The sequence below is a fragment of the Ambystoma mexicanum genome, chromosome 4p (assembly GCF_040938575.1).
Source record: "Ambystoma mexicanum isolate Mex_15411 chromosome 4p, UKY_AmexF1_1, whole genome shotgun sequence".
In the NCBI taxonomy this organism is placed as follows: domain Eukaryota; kingdom Metazoa; phylum Chordata; class Amphibia; order Caudata; family Ambystomatidae; genus Ambystoma; species Ambystoma mexicanum.
This window is the reverse complement of record NC_090927.1, coordinates 622,328,867-622,351,329: the sequence shown is the minus strand read 5'-3', so window position 1 is coordinate 622,351,329 and position 22,463 is coordinate 622,328,867.

Below are 22,463 nucleotides of genomic sequence, written 5' to 3'. Positions count from 1 at the left end.
ATAGAGAATGCGGTATGTAACCACCATGCCTCCAGACACTGCTCTTCAAACAGCATGAATAGCTCCAAAGCACCCCATTCTCCCTGTCTCCACTTTCTTCTGCTAGTTACATCAAACATAGCAGCCCTGTATATCAAGTAGATGATACTGTGACGAGGAAGATTGAGGGAAGATTGAGTATGTATGACGCCAAAAGTAGTGCCACAAGTAAGAGCAGGGCAATGAAGATCCCTACATAGAACCAATAGAAACATGCTAGCTATCTGAGGCTCGAGAGTCAAGCTGCCATAAAAACTGATGAAGGATTCTCCTCAGTGTCAGTCTGGTTCCAGAGGAGCAACGAGTTAGGGAGTGAAGGGAGTGAAGCCACGCAGATAGGACTTGCTGCAGACCCAAATGCCTGGAACAGGAATTCAGGGACCGAAAACGCATAGAAGAGCCAAGATGTACCCGAAGGCTGGGGAACCCGAAGTCCGGTGGCAGGAAGGCAGCCATCTGAGTGGTCGAAGCGGGACCTGATGTGCAGGGAGAAACCAGTGTGGCAGAGTTGCCAAAAGCCAAGAGCAGACCACGAAAGCCCAGGGGAAGCCAGAGAAGCTTGCTAGTGTTGCTAAGGTCAGAACCCTTGCAGACCAAGAAGACCCCAGAGGATGGGCTTGGGAGGAAGTGCACAACAGTCTTCCTCATCCTAGTGGGACCAAACAGAGAGATCAAATAAGGACATATTGGGTGAGAGAGCACCCCAGAGAGACCTGAAGAGAGGTCTGGTAGTATAGTGAACCAGGACTAATTAAGAGACACTATAAAGCTGAGAAAGTGGTCAGGGACCCAAATGAGAAATGAAGAGAATTGTACATGCAAGATAATGCCTACCAGGATAGTGAACCAGGCTTAAGTAAGAGACATTACAAAGCTAAGAAGGGGGTCTGGGACCTGAACATTGACAAACTAAGAGAGCTGTACAAGTGATATAACGCGTGGCAGTTTAGTGAACCAGGCTTAAGTAAAATACATTAATAAGCTTAGAAGGGGCCCGGGGAACCACATAATGAGAAGAGAAGACCAAGGGAGGAGAAGGATATCCTTTGGCAAAAGACAGAAGAGAAGACCAGGGAAAGAGAAAAATATCATTTGGTACAAGTTATGAGAAGACCAGAGGAATGACGGTATAGCCTTTGACAGAAACAATATTGTTGCTATCGAAAGAGAGCCTAAAAAAGGCTTGGGAAAGGGAGATACCTTCCCAGTCTTGTTTTTGGAACTATAAGAAAATCACATTAGAAGATCTGGGGAAGAGAGAGACTTCCTCCCCATCTGTGTGGAACAATAAAGAAAATCCTAGTGATGGCTAGGGGAAGAAAGATATTCCCCCGTTATTCATGAACATCCCGATGGAAGTAGTCATCCTTTTGGAGTCAGGGTGCAGGCTACTGTATAGATTTCTTTTGAAGTTTATGGGGCAGAAATAGGTTTGGGACATAGGACAGTCGACTATTTGGTGTTGACAGACATTTTTACACCATCCACTTGTGTTTGAAGCAGGGTAACACCTCTTAGTTATAAGGACAGGTAGAGTTCTTCCTTATTTTCTGTTAAATAAATGTCACGTAAAACACACTAACTTATTAATAAACTTGGATAGTTAGCAGTAGCAGCACAAGGATATCTCGATGGAGACAGCAAGAAAAATACAAGTGTTGGAGAAATAAAATGATTTGGGTGCTGTGCTAGAAAGCATGAAAGAGAGGAAAAATTGAGCCGGAAGCATCTTTTTTCTGCTTCAGCTATAGATGTATATGAGCCATTGACAGAGTAATGATAACAGAAAACAGAGTGTTCACAGCCATGGTTACAGGGGATGGCGTAACAGTAGTCCGGCACTCATCTCATTTTTGATAACGGTTCAAACGAAAGGCGATTTATTCGTTTGCTTGAAAGACAGACAGCATTCCTCCCATTAACCTGTTTCCTCCTGGCGAACCCTGGCCACCCTCCAGACTGATATCTTTTATATCTGGCCGGCCACATGACCATCAAATGATTGAGAAGGTTTGGTCTAGGCCTTCCGACATGATATTCATGCCTCCCGTCTTGCATTCATAAAAAGACTAGTTCTATCTCACTTATAGTGGCTAAAAATGACATACAATAACACCGCTTCCAGTGAATAATGACAGTTGTCGTAGAACTTCAGTTCTTGCCTCATTAGGCGAGGGCATAGGGTATATGCCTGCATGACAGTTTGCGGTCCTTCTGAACAATTAATTGTCTAATCTGGCCTTTGTTGGTGTGATCCACAGGTCTAAAGCCAAAGGCCTTGTCCCAGTACATGTGAAGTTGAAAAGACTCATAGGCAGATGTCTGACTACAAATACACAGTCCTGTTTATATAGTACACTACTTTGTCAACTGACAATATAAAAAAGGGTTTTCAAAGTTTGCTAAAAGTGAACTAAAATAATTAACACTAAGGATTGGGATGGGTACAGCTAATAAAAGGGACATGAGAGCAGACTACTCCAAAAGGAAGATATGCTGAAAACAGAAAACCACCCACCCCTGCCCCAGGTGCCTCATCATTTATTGATTTATTTATCTGACCAGATGACTGCACGATACCACAGTTGCACGGTGACAAGGTTTACTGATTGGCATGCTAAACGAAGACCATAATACTGTGCATATGTGACATCAGTGTTCAGGTACAGCCAAATTCCCAGCTCAATGCAATTGTTAAAGGACGGCTATACCTTCTAAGAACTGTGGAAAATGGCATACGATCACAGGGTGCTGGGTCAGGCTATATTACAAAGGAAGGAATGGTCCACTAAAGATCATGCCCTGTACCACAAGTTTAAGCCGAGTGGAGTTGTACAGGGCTCAAATGGTGCTGTAAAGCCACACCATGCAAGGCTGGAGGATGTGCCATTAGGAAGTCCATTTGTTAACGTAACAGACTATATATACAATACTGACTTTTCGGTAAAGGTTTAATTTCTTCTACTTCCCCAGATGTTCACTGCCTCCCAAGCTCTGGTTCTCTTTATGTTGTACTATTTTAACTTTCTAAATTTTCCTGCCCCTACTCTCTGCCCTCTGCAACTAATCCAGAACAGGACTGCAAGACTTGTCCTTGGCTTCAAGCCCTGGGATCGTATCTCTCCAGCTCTGAAATCTCTCCATTTGCTCCCAGTGGACGCAAGGATTAAATTCAAAACCCTCTGCATTGTCCACAAGGCTTTCTGGGGCCTGAGTCTAAAATAACTTCAGTTATCCCTCCACAAACACCTCCCTTCTCGACCTCTTCGCTCCTCTACCTCTAACTGCCTAAGGGTCAAAGAAACAAGGTGGGGTAGATCTCTGTCTTCGGCTGGGGCCTCCCTCTGGAACAGCCTTCCTGCCACACTAAACCCATCTCCGGTTCCGGAAGCACCTCAAGACACTCCTCTTTGCTTCTGCCTTGCCCCCTCCCTCCCCTGCTGATCTGCTTTCCCTTGGCACTGTGCACCTGGTCACTCTCTGTCCTCCGTGCCCAGGTACCTGCTCACCCTGCCATCCTGCCACCCTGCCTCCGGTCCACCCCTTGCACTGGGGTCTGCATCTGTACACATACCGTCCCTCCCTTTATTTCTTCCTGCACTTACCAGACCTACCCTGTCTGCTGCCTTAAACCCACTTGCTGGCTGCACTACCACTGTTTGTTGCCTTTATTATTTATTTATTTATTTGTTATTATTTATCGGTTTCTCCTTTGCTCTGCACTTTCCACTTCTCCCCCTTCCATGCACTTTTCCCCTCTCCCTCTCCCATGCACTTGCACGTTCTCAATGTCACTGGGCCTAGCAAGATGGTTGTTTTGTTCTCTCCTGTTCCTCTCCCTTGCCTTGTCACGCTCTGAAATACTTGTCTACGAGCACAATAGATATAAAATATCAATTCAATTGTGTAAAACCCTATAAAAACCCACCCAGAAACTTCTGTGCACTGGATCTTCAATTTCGGGACATGGCATTCTGCGTTTCCCTGCCTATTTCTGTACAGCTCTATGGAAATAAACATTGCCTCTTCCCTTTCTGCATGGTTTCCCTAATGGATTAGTTGGTGCAATCCTGCATGATTTATCAGAAGCAACAGTGATCTGTGCCAGCAATGGCATAAAGGAGTAGAAAAATCAGTAGATAAAAAAAAATTCAAACAGTTCTTCAAGATACAGAAACAAGACATTTGCCAAATTGGTCACGCTAATTGATGGACTGTAGGAAAGGCACATAGTTGGCAAAGGTATGAGCTTGGGGGGAGATATTTTAGCCTAAGTGAGATTCCAAACTGAATCGTGTTTGAGTTGAAAAGTCTAGGTGCACATTGTTAAAAGCTAATATGTAATCAATGCTGGTGTTCAAGCAATATTTTTTGGAAAAAGCAAAAGCTCCAGGAGCCCCGTTTAACAAAGCACGGTTAAGCAATTTTATATATGTTATTGTCTTTTATAGTGCTCTATCTACAAAGCCCTGAGCATATAGTGCATAACTAATGGTGTAAGATGACTGATCTATTTACAATCAATGATCAAGTTGGCAATTCAATGATTTGCAAAGAGGTAAAGAAACAAATAGGTATTAGAAAGAAGAGAGATTGATTAGCTGTGAGGCTGGTCCGGTAAACATGAAGAGAGGGGATGAATGGATGCAGAGGGGTAAGGAGTTTCAATGTTTTGGGGCAACAAGAGTGAAAGAACAAAAGTGTCAGGAGGCACAGGGATCTTTAGGAACATAGAGGAGGTAAAGCGATTGAGACCAAAGAAGTAGTTGAGGAGAATAGAAAGAGAGAAGGTAAGAGAGATAGGAAGGAGCGATAATATGTGGACACATATTAAGCAAAATTACACATCTGTGGAGGCATTCTCGGGCCAAGTAATGCCCTGGTGCCATAGTTAACGAAGTCCTGGGGCACCATGTAGTGGGGTACTAATAGTTTGTACGTTGCAAAACGGATGAGCCAACTGACAAGGAGCAAGAAGGTAAGTGGTGAGGGTATGGGGTATCTTATTATGTTGAAAAGGGGGGTGGAGGTGGGGTATTGGATGCAGCAGCACAGGAAAGTAGGGCAGAGCACTTACCTGGAAAACCCAGTGTGGGAAAATGACGGCCACCAGCTCTGAGGAGCATTAAGGTGGAGCAAGTGAGTGCACATCCAGGTTTGGATGTCAGTAAGACAAGAATAAATGGTAGAATGTAGGGTATCAGAAAAGGGGGGGAAATGAGCAGGAAATCTGGGAGTTACCAGTGACTGATAAGTGACATTTGAAAAAAGTAGAAATGCAAGTTCAGAGCATTGGGCGACTGGAAGTGGAGTAAGGAACAGAGGTGGCCAGCACAAGAAACAGAGTAGCAATGATCAGAGAGATATAACTGAAATAACTGAAGGACAGAACCTGAAAGACCAAGAGAGGAGTTAGAAGACAAACACTGAGAAATGGTGCAGAGAGATAAAGAAGAATAGGCATAGACATAAGCTTGTTATGATGATCTGAAAGAACGGAGTTGGTTTGTGTGGAGTGTGACAGATGGAAACTGGATTGTAGAGGGTACAGCAGAGAATGAGAGAATGTAGATAGAAGAAGGAACACAGTGCATTTCGATAACTCTTTCAAGGGCTTTGGATAACAAATGAAGAAGCAAAATAGGACAACAGTTCGAGAGAATGGAGGGACTGAGAGAAGGGTTTTTTCAGTTTAGGGATGAAAATAGCATGTTTGAAGGAAGATGAAAAGGAGGTGGTAGAGAGAGAAAGGCTAAAGAGAAAGGTAATATGGGAAAGCAGATGGGGTAGATAGACAGTATTAAGGATGATGGGAAAGGTTGAAAGGAGAATTGGGTGGGTAGGCTTTGGATAGATAGTAATTGGTATCTGAGTAAGTAAGGAGGATGAAAGAAGATAGCACAGGGGAAAAGGAAAGTAGTCAGAAGAAAGGATAGGGTGACAGGTGATGGAGAGAGGGGGATAGAAAAGCTGAGGGAAGAGACTTTTTAGTGAAACTCCCAGCAAGGTCAGTAGGTAAAAGAAAGGAAAAGAAGGAGGGATCAGGGGGACAAAGAGGGAGAATCCTTAAATGAAGCTGAAATCGATAATGAAGATGGTGGACAAGAAATAAAAGAAGGACAGAGAAATAACATTTTTGGATTTAAGTAGGATAGAGTCATAGAAGGAATTAAGTGTAGGGAGTGTGATGCGATCATTAGAAGAGTGTAATGTTTTTCGCCAGCATTCAGCCTTGCTAAGAGTAGATCTGATAGAACAAAGAGAGACGATAACCATGCTTCAGGATGTTTATGAAAGGGGGTAAAGAATGAGGGGGACATTTTAGGTTGAGGATTGAAGAGATATAAGAGTGTAGAGTCGATGCAGCTTGTCAGCAGAGAGAAAGGAAGAAAGAAAGAGAAGGAATGAAGGAGTTCAACTCACACCGTAGAAATTACAAAGGTAAGGTAGAAGGAATCAGGCTTACAGGGAAACAATGGGAAACATTGAGAAGAGTGTGATCAAATGAGTAGATTGGTTGAACAGAAACAGGAGCCTCAGATATGAAAGAGGAGAAAGGTAGGTCAAGCGAGGAGCCCAAGATATGACAAGGAGGGGAAGGAACATAACTTAAGTGAAAAGATTCAAGGAGAGATACAAAGGGAGAGGAGAATGGAGGTAAGGTGACAAATTAAATCTCAAATGAGAAAGAATTCAGATTGGAGAGCAATAAGGAATGAGAGAAGAGATTCAAGATCATTAAGAAAAGAAGAAAGATAGCCAGGAGGTCTTTAGAGGATGTGAAAGGAAAGCGGAAGATGCTGAGAGAAGATAGAGAAATGATATTGAAAGGAAGGATAGAAAGAGTCCAAGAAGAACAAATAATTCTAATACCACCACCTTTGCCAGTAAGGCATGGGGGTGTGAGCAAAGTTTGTGACAGAGGAGGAAACAGTTGCCGTAGTGATAGTTTTATAGGGGTAATCCAAGTATCAGTAAGACAGAGGAAATATACATTCAAATAGAAGAAACACTTGAGAATGGAATGTAACTTGTTTCAGACAGAGTGGACATTCCAGAGCCCTATAGAAACAGGAGAGCAGGGAGAAGGAGAAACAGGAGGATAAGTAAGGTTATAGAAATTAGGGGAAAAGAAGGAGGAGGATGTTCTAGTGGAATGGTGTACAGGAATAGAGAGGGTCATAGTGATAAAAATGAAGAGAAGACAAGAAATATTGATTGTCTTCTTTTACTAGCTAAAGCCCACCATACTTCTCCTACTCGCCAACTCCTTCTGAACTAATCCCCAAGGTCTATCCTCTTCTTGTACCCTATTTTGTCTCTTTCTTGAAAATCTTTATTTGTATCTCAATTTTTCATGCATCTTTTAAACACGCATCTATTGTTCTTAAAGATAGCTACTGCTGATCCTTTGACTGTTTCTAACTTTCATTCTCCTTCTCTCCTATCATACATTTCTTAACAGTGTACCCCCAGATTTCCTCATTTGTTGATGACTCCTCTCTTCTTGCCGGATTTCGGTCTGGATTTCGTCCTTTTTATTCTACACTGCTCTGGTCCCCGTACTAATTCTCTTCTCTCGGCTCGCTTTTCTAAGCACTCCTCCTTTTTTATTCTTCTTGACCTATCGGCTGCTTTTGACATTATGGATCACTCTTTACTTTTGGCGTCACTTTCTTCATTTGGTCTTACAGGTTCTGTTCTTACAGGTTCTGTTCTGTCTTGGTTTGACTCCTACTTGTCTAACTGAACATTCTCTGACTCTTGGGTGGGCAAGACCTTCACATCTTTCTTGCTCACCCACGGGGTACCTCAAGGGTCAGTCTTAGGACCCTTTCTCTTTTCCTTGTACACTTCACATCTCGCAGCCATAATTTCCTGCTTTGGTTTATCTTATCACTTCTACACCGACAACACTCAACTGCTCCTATCATTTTCTTCCTTTTCTCCAGAAATCCATCACACCTTTTCAGCTTGCTTAGTTGCTATTAAACCTTGGATGTCTTCCCAATTTCTTACTCTTAAAGCATGGAAGACTGAGGTACTGTTCTTCCCTACTAACACTCTTCCTCCCCATTTTCCACCTTCCTTCATATCTTTTCCCCCTTCCAAACTTCCAATCTTATCTACAGCTTGCAATCTTGGTCTCCACTATGATTCAAATATCTGTTTTTCCATCTTATTTCTCTAACCTTCTGCTCCTGTCATTTCTATCTCCACAATATCCGTAAGGCCCGCCCGTTTCTCACATTTCAAGTATCTAAACTCTTAATCTCCTCTTTGATCTTTTCTCAACTCTCCTACTGTTCTACCACTCTGTTTGGGCTTCCCAATTCTCGTCTTGCTCCTCTTAGATCAGTCTTTAATTCTTCTATGTGTCTATTGTGACTTCTCACTTATTGGGATTCCATTTCTTCTTGTCTTGCAGCACTTGGCTGGCTGTCATTTAATTCTCAAACTAAATGTAACTTTCTTTGTCTTTCATCAAGTCTCTCCATGGTCTTGCATCTAGCTATCCTTTTACATTCCCTCTCGCTCTATTTATTCCTCTCAGTTCAGACTTCTGGTTCCATATTCCCCTGTGCTCAGTCTCATTTTTGATCTTTTTAACTTCTTGACCCCCTTCACTGGAATGCCCTCCCGCATTCTCTTTGCTCCATCACTGGTTACTCTCTCTTCCGTGGTTCTCTAAGATCACATTTACTTCAACACCCCTCAGTGATCACTTTCTGGACACACTTGTTTATTCACTTGTATTGTACTGTGTTTAATTTTTATGTTCAGTGCTTTGGCTTAAGGCGCTTACTAAAAGACAAATACAATACAAATACAAATACAAGAAAGGAGGGAGAAAGAAGAATGAAGAAAATAGTAAGAAGAGGGAGCTGAAAGTAATATGATATGGTAAAGTCAACAATATGTAAAGTTGAAAAGGAATAACACAGGAAGAGAAATACATTAAGATGTAAAAAGGTACCATGCCTGAACAGGGAAAACAGTGGTGAAAACTGTGGCCTTGAAATGCCTGCCTTTTGATGTTGAAGCCCAGCGGCAGGATGCCCTTGAGAAGTGGAAAATGAAGGGCAAGGCAAACATTTCATCCAGTCACGTGAACACTGTGTTAGAGGATGCATGGTGGCAGTGCAGGAGGATGCAGGGGAGAGCCAGGTGCAACAGGTGCCGTGATGAAAATGATGCACCCCATGTGTCAGTGGAGCAGCTGATGTAGTAGCGCAATGATCGGTATGGGCTGAGAGACCCAGGTAAGAGATCATGCAATCCGGTCACATGAACGCCATGGTAGTGGAGCTGTGGTGATGCAGTGGAGGGCCAGGTGTAGCAGTAGCCTGAGGTGGCACTGGTTGCTCTCAATGGAGTAGATGGTGTAGCAGCTTCCCTTTAAGATTGCACATGTACACCAGTGCAAAACACATCCATTGAGCTAGGATTGACAGTGCCTCCTTGCCTCCAGCAACTGTTTGCTCATTTGCTAGCACTCACCTGCTCATTTTCACTGTTCTTGCCCTCTGTTCCTTGCCTGTACCCCCACTCATTGTAATGAATGCATGGGTTGCTGTGTGCTGCCGCAGTGATATGCCACTCCAACCCTGTCCATCATGCTATCAGCGAACAGTTCAACGTTGGTGTGCTTGGCACATTTTATGGGCCTGTATGTGTACTCCAGACCTTCTTTAGCTTTTCTAGAATTTTCACCACATAAGGATGATGACGTGATAACTTAGAAAGTAACCACCATTTTGAAAAATCAATTAATTTAGTTATTAATTTTATGGTTCATTTATAATTTGCTTAATGACAGCGAGTGGTTTCTAAGGGTGGGATCATGATTCAACCCTGTGTTGCGCAGCATCGTCTTGCTTCCAAGACAAATGCGTTGCCCCTGAGCTATCCTTCCTCCCAAATTCAGATCAATATTGATTATTTGCTGAATTAGTGGCTTATCATGAAAGAAAAAGGTCCATTGAAGTAAGGTAGAGACAGAAATATGGCTGGTAAGCCATCTTTGGGCCCATTGGAATATGCTATGTACAGTAAAGGATGATAGAAATACTACCCGATGAGAAGGTACTGGCAATAATATAAACTACAGGTATTAAAAAAACGATATCTCTCCATCACAACTCAATCTGAAAAACACAGACCATAAATAGCAAGCCCTTAAAGTCCTTCATTTGGTTACAATTTCAATGCAAGAACAATGTACATTTTTGAAACCTAACAGAGTAAGCACCCAGGAAGACTACACAACCTGTCCCCCGTTACTACAAACCAAATTCCTCATATTTGTGCTCATATGACCAACGAACCAAATTTCTAGCAGCAAAAAGAAGTGGTAAATCCCAGCATTACATTTAAATAAAAAGTACAATTAACCAAACACAATGCTGGGAAATTCTGCATCAATTGAAACACAAATAAAATGCAGTGTTGACCCACAGACTCTGGAGAGAAGATGCAAGTTCCACTTGGGGGCATGTTGTTCATTAGCTAACAGACAGGATGGATTGAATGAATGCATGCAATTATATATGGAAATGGTACTCACAACATTATATCATAAGTATACTACAAGCAAAGAGTAACCGTACGCCGCACGGGTTATGAATACAAACAGGGTAACACTCATCAATTGTTGAAAATCATTGATCCTGTAGGTCGCTCTTCTGAGTCGCTTATCACTTGATGTGCTTTGCATACAGAAGTAAACTCCATTGAGAATGGGCACGTGTGGCTGGCTGACATACCCCAGAGCAGACATGGAGGGGAGGTGAGAGTTGGTATGCTGCAGCATACTTGGACCTTCCATGCGCTCTCCCCACCTGTAGCCTCACACTGGCACAGTGCAGTGCATTGCAGTGCAAATATCTCAGAAACGGTGCATTCTAGGGCTATGAAACATGGTTTTTGAGGTCCCTTATGGACCTCAGAGTTTTGTTCCTAATGTTGAAATGCTTAGAATTAGCTTTATCCGGTCCTTCTGCAACCATATTGATGTTTCAGTGATTTTGTGCGTTGTGATGCAAATATCTCAGAACCGGTGTGACCTAAGGCCTTGAAACTTGGTTTTCAAGGTAACATCATTTGAGTTTTGTTTCTTGTGTCAAGATGCTTGAACTGAGCTTTGTCCAGTCCTTCTACAATCACATTGATGTTTCGCCGATTTCAGGCAACCGTGTCATGTGTTGAGGTGATGAAATCTGGGGAAAAGGGTGGGTGTGCAAATTTCATGTAGCCAGCAGACCAACATGACATCTGAGTCACTTATCATTTGATATGCTTTGCACTCTGAAGTAAACTGCACTGAGAGTGTGTGCATGTGGCTGTCTTACATACCCTGCAGCAGACATGGAGGTGAGGCGAGAGTTTGTGTGCTACCTACAGCATACTTTGACCGTCTGTGTGCTCTCCCCACCTGTCGCCTCACCCTGGCACGGTGTTGTTCATTGGAGGGCAAATATCTCACAAAAGGTGGATCCTAGGTCCTTGAAATGTGTTTTTGAGGTCGCATACGGACCTCAGAGTTTTGTTCCCGGCGTTAAGATGCTTAAAGTGAGCTTTTTCCGGTCCTTTAATGACCACATTGATGTTTTGTTGATTTTGTACGTTTCAGTGCAAACATGTCAGAAACAGTGCATCTTAGGGCATTGAAATGTGGGTTTTAATGTCACATAGAGACCTTAAGTTTTGTTTTGTTCCTCACCCCAAGACACTTAAAATGATGCCCACCTTGATGTTTTGCTGCTTCCAGGCAACCGTCTCATGTATGCAGGGGATGAAATCCATGGAACAGTGTGGGGTACATGTAATGTAGCCAGTGACTTCTGGAGGGTCCTCACTGGTAACTGTGCAAAGTTTGATGCAGATTGGTGGAGCGGTGTGGAATTGTATAAGGAACAAACAAACAAACAGATTTTCCATTTTATTACATGTGAATGTGTCGGTGAATCACTGATGCACTCCCCTTTTTTTTGTTCAGTCACCGTAAATAAAGAGAACACTTTAAGGGGGTAATTCATAGAATTCAGCGCACAAGTGGCGCACGCGGCTGGCGCACAGTGTGCGCGTGCGAATCCCAGCGCCAGCCGCGTGCGCTAAAATACATTTCCGCGCACAGCGTATTCATGGATTCCAGCCACCAAAACCAGCCGTGGCGCACAGTGGCGCAGCGACCCTGCAGCAGTGCCAGTTACGCCCCCAAGAACGCCCCATGCCCAGGGAAAAGCCATAAAAATCCCCAATCCAGCGCAAAGGGCTGCGCTAACCCTGTACCAGCACGGCAAGCGGGGTACGTGTATCACTGGGGTGCGTGGGAAGTTTCACACGCAATTTCAGCTGGGTACGTGCATTACTGGGGTGCGCGGGAAGTTGCACACAGGATTTCAGCTGGGTATGTGTATTACTGGGGTGCGCGGGAAGTTTCACACGCGATTGGCCCTGTGCGGGCAGGGTACGTGTATTACTGGGGTGCGCGGGAAGTTTCACACGCAATTTCAGCTGGGTACGTGTATTACTGGGGTGTGCGGGAAGTTTCACAAGCGATTTCAGCTGGGTACGTGTATTACTGGGGTGCACAGGAAGTTTCACACGCGATTGGCCCTGTGCGAGCAGGGTACGTGTATTACTAGGGTGCGTGGGAAGTTTCACACGCGATTTCAGATGGGTACGTGTATTACTGGGGTGCGCTGGAAGTTTCACACGCGATTGGCCCTGTGCGAGCGGGGTACGTGTATTACTGGGGTGCGCGGGAAGTTTCACACGCGATTTCAGCTGGGTACGTGTATTACTGGGGTGCGCAGGAAGTTTCACATGCGATTTCAGCTGGGTACGTGTATTACTGGGGTGCGCGGGAAGTTTCACACACGATTTCAGCTGGGTACGTGTATTACTGGGGTGCGCGGGAAGTTTCACACGCGATTTCAGCTGGGTACGTGTATTACTGGGGTGCGCGGGAAGTTTCACACGCGATTTCAGCTGGGTACATGTATTACTGGGGTGCGCGGGAAGTTTCACACGCGATTGGCACTGTGCGAGCGGGGTACATGTATTACTGGGGTGCGCGGGAAGTTTCACACGCAATTTCGGCTGGGTACGTGTATTACTGGGGTGCGCAGGAAGTTTCACACGCGATTGGCCCTGTGCGAGCGGGGTACATGTATTACTGGGGTGCACAGGAAGTTCCACATGCGATTGGCCCTGTGCGAGCGGGGTACGTGTATTACTGGGGTGCGTGGGAAGTTTCACACGCGATTTCAGCTGTGTACATGTATTACTGGGGTGCACGGGAAGTTTCACACGTGATTTCAGCTGGGTACGTGTATTACTGGGGTGCGCAGGAAGTTTCACACGCGATTGGCACTGTGCGAGCGGGGTACATGTATTACTGGGGTGCGCGGGAAGTTTCACACGCAATTTCGGCTGGGTACGTGTATTACTGGGGTGCGCAGGAAGTTTCACACGCGATTGGCCCTGTGCGAGCGGGGTACGTGTATTACTGGGGTGCACAGGAAGTTCCACATGCGATTGGCCCTGTGCGAGCGGGGTACGTGTATTACTGGGGTGCGTGGGAAGTTTCACACGCGATTTCAGCTGTGTACATGTATTACTGGGGTGCGCGGGAAGTTTCACACGTGATTTCAGCTGGGTACGTGTATTACTGGGGTGCGCGGGAAGTTTCACACACGATTGGCCCTGTGCGAGCGGGGTACGTGTATTACTGGGGTGCCCGGGAAGTTTCATACGCGATTTCAGCTGGGTACATGTATTACTGGGGTGCACGGGAAGTTTCACACGTGATTGGCCCTGTGCGAGCGGGGTACGTGTATTACTGGGGTGCGCAGGAAGTTTCACATGCGACTTCAGCTGGGTACGTGCATTACTGGGGTGCGTGGGAAGTTCCACACGCGATTGGCCCTGTGCGAGCGGGGTACGTGTATTACTGGGGTGCGCGGGAAGTTTCACACGCGATTCCAGCTGGGTACGTGTATTACTGGGGTGCTGGGGAGTCCCACATGTGATTTGGCAGTGTGGGTCCTCCCAGGTGTTCCCTGTACACCCTCCACGGCCCCTGCAGGCAGCCCACACCACAGGGGACTACCCTGCATCCCTGGTCATTTCCCGCAGGCAGCCCACCCAACATGGCCATGCCCCCCAGCAAAGGCACATTTCTCCTTGCACTACTGAACACCAACTCATGTCCCCCTGCACCCCCACCCCCCAGCATTGCGAGGCACCTGCCAGCAGGCCCCCACTCATGTCCCAATCATGTCCCCCTGCACCCCCACCCCCCAGCATTGCGAGGCACCTGCCAGCAGGCCACCACTCATGTCCCACTCATGTCCCCCTGCACCCCCACCCCCCAGCATTGCGAGGCACCTGCCATCAGGCCCCCACTCATGTCCCAATCATGTCCCCCTGCACCCCCACCCCCCAGCATTGCGAGGCACCTGCCAGCAGGCCCCCGCTCATGTCCCACTCATGTCCCCCTGTACCCCCACCCCCCAGCATTGCGAGGCACCTGCCAGCAGGCCCTGACACATGTCCCCCAGCCAACACGTCATCACAATCTAGATCCCTGGCCCTTATGGGCAGCCTCCACATGCCAAACACCCACCCAAGTATTGCATCCACCCACTCAGAATTGCCAATTACATGATACAACCCCAATTGCAAGTATGTAAATGAACACATGTCCCTCACATACACACAATGGGTGTAAGTGAATGTCAAAACCCATATCATGACATGCATGAAACCAATGATATGATACTACACATTGAAGTTTGATGAAAAAAATTATTAAAAGCAACATAAATGGGATTAAAAATAAACTAACGACAATGGGAATTAAAAACAAAAAGCAGCATGTCCGTAAAATAATGAAAAACCACAAATCATAATCGAAAGGAAAGGTGTCCAAAGTCACAGTTCAAACAAGTACATCTAAGGGAAAACCAAAACCAAAAACCATTGCTCCATGGGTAAATCAAAAAAAAAACATAATCCAACAGTCAACTATATACAGATAAACAATCCAGGGTCCATGATCCCAACTGAAGAAATGAAACCTATCTAAAAATACTACGTAATAAAAAACATATATACAAAAGGTCCAAAATCAAGAAAAAAGCAAAGGAAACATAACACTAACTACATAACTATTTACAAGGGCAGCGGGCTAGTCCAACAGCTCACTGGATGTTGTCATGGGCGAGGGCATCATCGAACTCCTGTTCAATGGCTTGGAGGCGGGCATGTTCCCTGGCCCCGAGGTCTCGCAGGGATAAAGCAGTGTCCAGCTCCAACTCCCTGCGAAGACCCTCGAGGCACTCAGCCTGCCTCAGCGCCCTCCGCATGGAGTTCTCCGTCCTGACCATTGTGAGCCGTTCCTCCTCTGCCCGCTGCTGCTCTGCACCTATCTGCTGGCCCAACCGCTCCCACACGGAAGCCACTCCCATTCCAGGGTTCTCCTGCCCTCCGGCCGATGCCTGCACCCCTGATGTTGATGGCCCCGAGCCATGATGCCTCCCACGTCGAGCCTGCCGCTGCCTCCGACGCAACTGCCTGTGCCAGCACGACGGCATCCAGGCTGATGGAATCCACCGACGCCGTCGTGCACGTGCTCTGCCCGATGATGCCGTCACATCCTCCATCTGCTGGGTTCCAGTTGCTGGTGTGTCCACCCCTGCTGGACCTTCGACTCCCGACTGTGGCAGCGATGGGATCCCCACCGAGTTGGCTGCATTGGTTGGGGCAGGTCCACAGGGGGCCCTGGTGGCATCTGGGCCAGAAGACGGCATGGAGAACGACTGGCGCATAGCCTCCACAGAGGAGGAGAGGGTCGCCAAAGTGCCCGACACATGTACGAGACCCCCAACCACGACCGCTCCCAACTGGGCCACTTTGGCACGGTGCTCTTCGTGATGACGTGTGTGCTTTCATTTCATCACGAATGACACCCGTGCGCAACGCGACACCAATCAGGACCTTCTCCATACGGCCAGGGGTCCCCTCGTCAGCAGGTGGAGGGAGTCAGATGACATGGACATCCCTCCTACCTGCGGACGGGCCTGCGATGGGGCATCCCTGCTGGTGCATGGTGGTGCAGTCACAATGTCAGGGACAGTGACATGCACAGGCACCTCCACGGCGACCTGTGCTGCCTCCTGCCCCTGGACTGCACCACTTGCACCAGCAGGGATTTCCCCACCAGGCCCCATGTGCGGCTCAGTAGCGGCCTCCTCCTCCTCTGTGGAAACCACCAACCTGGATGGCTCCACACCGTCTTCCGCCATTGCAAGCCCCTGTGGGGGCTCACCCACCCCTTCCGCTGCAGTCGTGGGGGCATCCCTGCCGCTTTGCTCCACAGCGCCGTCTCCGCCCTCTTCTTCACTTTGCGCTGTGTAGAGGGAGACATAGAACACAAGCATCAGGGTACTGTACAATGGTCCCCTAGACAGGAAGCAATAGCAGATGAGTGGCACTGTCAAAGATCACTTCCATCATGTCCCTCCACAACACATGGGTCAGTGCAGGCAAAACACATGCAGTAACAGGCATGGCGCATGCTATGGACATAAGCAAACATGTCCAAGGGACTCTTGAAACATACAATGTTGTTTTTGAACTCACATGCATCATGGGTCATCCATCTGGACTCGTACACCCCAGACACAGTGGATGCAAGGATAGCTAGGCTGCATCAGTGGATCTGAACATTGACACATACATGTGTCATGCATCCATGGCATTCACAAGTCACAGACACGCAGGTCAGACACACAGACATGGAAACCATACATGTACATGGCATCATCACCCATCCCTCACCCCCACCCATGTCCAGGAACAGAGACTGGCATGCTCTCATGTGTCCATTCCGCATAGGGCTCCAGCATTTAAACACATACACCAACTGTGGCCTTCACACATTACTGGACTCACATGCATGACCATGATGTCCCTGCACACACACACGCATACATGGCCTATGTCACACATACAGACAGGTATCAGACAACCAGCACACTGCAACATGCCCTGTCTCACACAGCAATGCCTGGCCACTTACCGCTCGACTCCAGACGGGTCTGCCTCTCAAGGACCTGGACGTGGAGCGCTGGGGATATGCGTTCCAGGACCCTCATCTGATCTTCTGACAAGTAGCCCCGGCGCCCCTTAGCATCGGCTGCCTTCAAGAGGCGCCGGGCCTTGTTGAGGGTCCTGGACCTGAAGTCCTCCCAGCGCTTCTTGACATGATGTAATAGTCAGACTGCCACCCCCTCCGCGTTGATGGCAGTCACGATGTCCGTCCAGATCCTGTCCCATCCATTCTTGTCGGCGCGTGATGATCCGAAGAGGGCATCATAATGCCCCAGGACATGCTCCACCAGGACACCAACTTCCTTCTGACTGAAGCTGGTGGCCCTCTGCCCCTCTGGCTGGGGGTCGCCAGTGGTCTCGGATGGTGTTTGCCCCGACATGGCCACCCCCGAGGAAGGCGTGGGTGGGCAACTGGGTCCTGGGGCTGGGCTGTGGAGCGATGGTATCCCAGTCGGGAGTCTTCTGTTCCAGCAGGGGTGGACACAGCAACTGGACCCCTGCAGATGGCTGATGTGCAGGCACCAAATGGCAGGGCACGGTGGCAGCAGGCAGGCAGGCAGGCAGGCAGCAGCAGATGGCTTGTGGGAGGCTGCTCGGGGCTCTGGGGGGCAGTAATTCCGCCTTTTGGGCAGGAGCGTGGTCTTCCGTGTGCTTCCGCGTAGCCAGCTTGATACAGAGTGATTTGGCACGTGAAAATCTTGCACGTCTGCGTGTAATTCGAGGAAAGGCCCTTAGCGCGTAAGCGCGTCAGCACGCAGACGCGATTTCATTGGACCAAAGGGCCTTAGCGTGTAGTGACATTTCACGCACGGGCGTTTCCCTGGCAGGGCTTGTAGATCCCACGTGCCTTTACATTGCTCTGTACGTGCTTTTCGTGGGGTGCGGCGCGTGTGTTTTCCAGCCGTTGGGGTTCACACGCTATTACTTCACAGCGGGTGTTGGCTAAGTGTTCGTCTACACGCAAGGCAGACGGTGAGTGGTAGCCCGCTCCCCCATGCCGATCGCGTGTGAAACTTCCCACGCACCCCTGAAATACACGTAGCCCGCTCCCCCAGGCCCGATCGCGTGAAAAACTTCACACGAACCCCTGAAATACACGTAGCCCCCTCCCCCAGGTCCGATCGCGTGAAAAACTTCACGCAAACCCCTGAAATACACGTAGCCCGCTCGCACAGGCCCGATCGCGTGAAAAACTTCACACGAACCCCTGAAATACACGTAGCCCGCTCCCCCAGGCCCGATCGCGTGAAAAACGTCACGTGAACCCCTGAAATACACGTAGCCCGCTCACACAGGCCCGATCGCGTGAAAAACTTCACGCGAACCCCTGAAATACACGTAGCCCGCTCCCCCAGGCCCGATTGCATGAACAACTTCACGCGAACCCTGAAATACACATACCCCGCTCGCACAGGCACAATAGCAGTATGGAAAATTCATCATTGCTGTATATTGGCGCTTTTGTGATGCGCAGGGATGCTACCGCCTGCCTTCGTGTGGCGGAGGCGGATGTGTTTAGGCCTGTGCGTGTCCTTGGCCGTGCGTGGCTTTGCCCTATTCGATTCCATGAATACGTGTGGTTCACGTGCGTGTGGGTGTTCCGTCTGCTTCCCAGCAGTACATCCCAGTTACGCCCTTATTTTTGTGCGTTGTTCCCCATTCCGCGCGTTACGCCGTGTGTTCCGCCCCCTTTTTGGTGTGTGTGCCGAGGTTGTGCGCTTTCACTGTGTGCGTTGCGCACACCATTCGGGATGTTGCAGTGACGTGTGCCCCATGCACGGGTTTGGCGCATATCCCGAGGAAAACACGCGCAGGGACTTCCATGAATCACACGTGTGCGCGTGTGCCTGTTTTTTCACGCTTGCGCCTGCTTGCGCTACTTTGTCGGCGCACGTTGGTTCCATGAATCGACCCCTAAATATTGTACCTGAGTATGGTAAATTCTAGTTTGTATGTAATAACATATATTTGAATAAAGTTAGGTACAAAGTAAAACATCACACAATTCCAGATTAGGTCATACAGAGAATCACAAGAACATAGACAATAAGTCAACACATTACTTGTGCAGTAAACAGAGTACAATTCTCTACTGTCGATATATGGCGACCAGTGTCAAAAAAGAACAAAAATACAAGAAAAGTTATTACAGGACAATGTGGATACATTGGTAACACTGTGGTTAAAAGTTTGTCTACACCAAGGTGTTTCAGCCGTCTATAAGGGCTGGGTATCTGATACCTGATAAGGCCTTCTTCAGGACGGGGGACTGTATGATCGGGATGTTCAGAGGATGCTGTGAACAGTGAGAGGAAGTATGGTCAGGAGAGTGCTAAACTCAATCTATTTTAACAAGGTGATCAAATCACTGAGTGTGTCAGACATAAATACTGAACACAGTTTACCTGTGGGAAGGAAATGGCCACAGATGTTCTAATGGGAAAACTCTCATCAGTTAAGGTCACAATAAATTCCGGTTATTGGGTAAAAAATAGGTGACATCACTGTTGTCTCCTAATTAATTAAAAAAAAAATTAAAAAAAGGAAAGAGGGCACGTGTGAATTGTACACAAACTAGTCAAGACAGCGTACATATGTAGGCTTACCTCTACGCGTGGCTGTAGACTTCAGGGTGCACTATATGCATGATTTGGAAGAATTCACTTCAGAGTGTCCTAGAACAGGGCACACGATTAGTGGAATGCGTAATATTTGAGATGGGGCTAGCGTATTTGAATGGTATATACTGGCAAAAGCACCTCTGCAGATGTCTGTGTCCACGCGCACTGACCGCAGCGTGTGATGTGCCCGGGCTGTAGTGATGAGTCACACTCTCTGGCGTGATCGTAATGCCGGCTGGTAACTCATGGACAACAAAGCGCAGCTTTGCTAACGCTGTTGCTAGGTCAACGAGTGTATAAATACTGGTGGCCATCTTGAAATGGTGCGCTGCATCGTCTCGTGAATATCTTGATTAACTGACCCAAAATGGTTTTAAAAAACTGATGAAGCAATTATGGTAGATGCCTTAAGGTGGTTTTATATTGTGGTCACAATAAGCCACGTATTTCAAATTGTTGTCATGGCAACTGCCGGCAAGCGCTGTAGCAGTGGTTGGTAATGCAGTCACTGAGCTGCAGACATGGTTAATTAGAGAAAACGGGTTATATGCGCGGTGGAGGCCAAATAGTAATGAACTGGAAAAATGTGCCTTTTTTCTATGGGAATTGGCGTTCCAATGAGCCCTCCTGGGCAGAATAGGGTTTTTTCCAGGAGCCCTGATTTCTAAATCATTTTATTACATGGCCTGTGGTAGCAGCCCTGTAGTCATGGTTAAATTGCTCAACCCATATGAATAGCACTTTTTGAGTGGCTTATAACTTCAGCCCCCCTGGACAAATCCTCACGTAACTTTGCAAAAAAAGTATATGGCCCCGTGCAAAGTTTGGTGAGATTTTGTCAATGGTGGGTAAAGTTATAGGGAGGGACCCAAAATGTGTGGTTTTTCCCAAGACGCAATGAGGAAAAAAAAGCTTGCGCCTACAGCCCAAATTGCTGGATGGATTTTCACCAGTTTTGTGGCAGGATGGGTTACTTGTTCCCAAAAGTGTGCTTTTGTAAATTTGGTGTAAATCCGTCCAGCAGGGTTTTTAAAACAGCCAAAAAGTAGGTACAAATAAATTTGTGATATCTGGGTTCAGTCCGCCGACTTACTTCCATGTTCAGTCCAGGGACGTACCTCCGATTGGTGCAGAGAATGACGTGAGGTCTGCAGACATTGGATGCGCCTGCTGATTGGATGGTGAAAAGCGAGAGGTGCGTCATATCTTTGAAAATGCCCACCATGTTGGATCCGCACGGACAGCCGCTTCTGTCTGGAAAACACATTTGGGGATATTGGTGGTGGAAGAGGGGATGGCAAGGGTGGGGGAGTGGAAAAAAGATGGAAAAAAGATTATATTGGGCTATTTGAGTAGGTGGAAAAAGGTCAGGCAGGTGTCCATGGACACCACAGCAGCTCTCAGACAGCTGTTTGGTGTTATTTGAAGGCTGAAAGAGGGTGTAGAAATGGTATGGAAGTGGAAGAAAGGAAATGTGAAGCTGTTTTTATAGGTGAAAAAGAGTTTTGAAATGCTGCAGAGTCTGCGATCAATTTCGGTGTCTGCGGACATCTTTCGTTTGCAAGGGGCTCAGGGTGAGTTTTATTACTTGGTGGTACTTCTTATATAGTTAATTGTATTTTGGTGATTGAGGACAGTGGCCAGATTCTGGGGAGCATGGCTGCAGGCCATGACCCCAAGAATATGTACAAAAAAACAGTACAATTTGTTAAGCAGTATAGTTTAAAATATGTAGTTGTATACAATTATACCTATACATGTTTTTTTAGACCCTCATGAAAAGTACATTGTAAGTACTATGTTTGGTACAACATTAGTGTATGACACAGTGCTGTTGTTTTGACATTAAATAATCAATGGGTCATTGGGAAAAGAAATCTGTACTGGATTGAAAAAAAAAAACATTTACAGTTACTTGATTCTATGGATGATAGTATGTTTGTTTGAAGTATGTTGTGATTAAGGGAATGCTTTAAGTAGTTAGCTATCTGATGGTGTAGTCTAACTACATTAAAGGTTAGAAGGTGTTTTGTTGTATAAGTATTGAGATGGCGTATTTGAAGTGTTTTGGAATGAAGGGTATTTTTCAAGTAGTTAGATAGCTGTTGGCGTATTCCAACGAGATTAACTTTCAAAAGTACTATTGTTAGTATTATGGATGTAGTTAGATACCTCCTGGGGTATTTTAACTGTTAATTGTGCTATAGTTTAGTGACTAAATTTGGGTTGAAGGAATATTAAGTCAGCCTTTGTTAAATTTGCTGGTAACCTATGTTTTGGAGTAATGGAGGTATTGTTACATTCAAACCAACCACTTCTTTTTTTACATAGGCAGTGCTGTGCTCTGCAGTGGTTGTGGCACCAGTGTGGTACGCTATAACTACTGTTGTGAAGGTTTTCTTTCCAAGAGCTACTTGGCGGTGTGTGAAGCCTGCAAGCTTACAGTTATTTTTGGTACCATCTGCATTGTACCTTAGAAGCATTAGCATGACATATTGGCTATGTGGGTTTATTTGTATGGTGCAAGGATTGTCTGAATTGCAAAAAGTGTATAATATGCCATGATTTGCATTCTGCAGAAGCTGGTGAAATGGAATAGATTCAGAATTTGGTATGGATACATATACAAATCGTAAATTAGGGATGTGGTCTTGTGAAACATGGTTGCAGAGAGTGCATGTA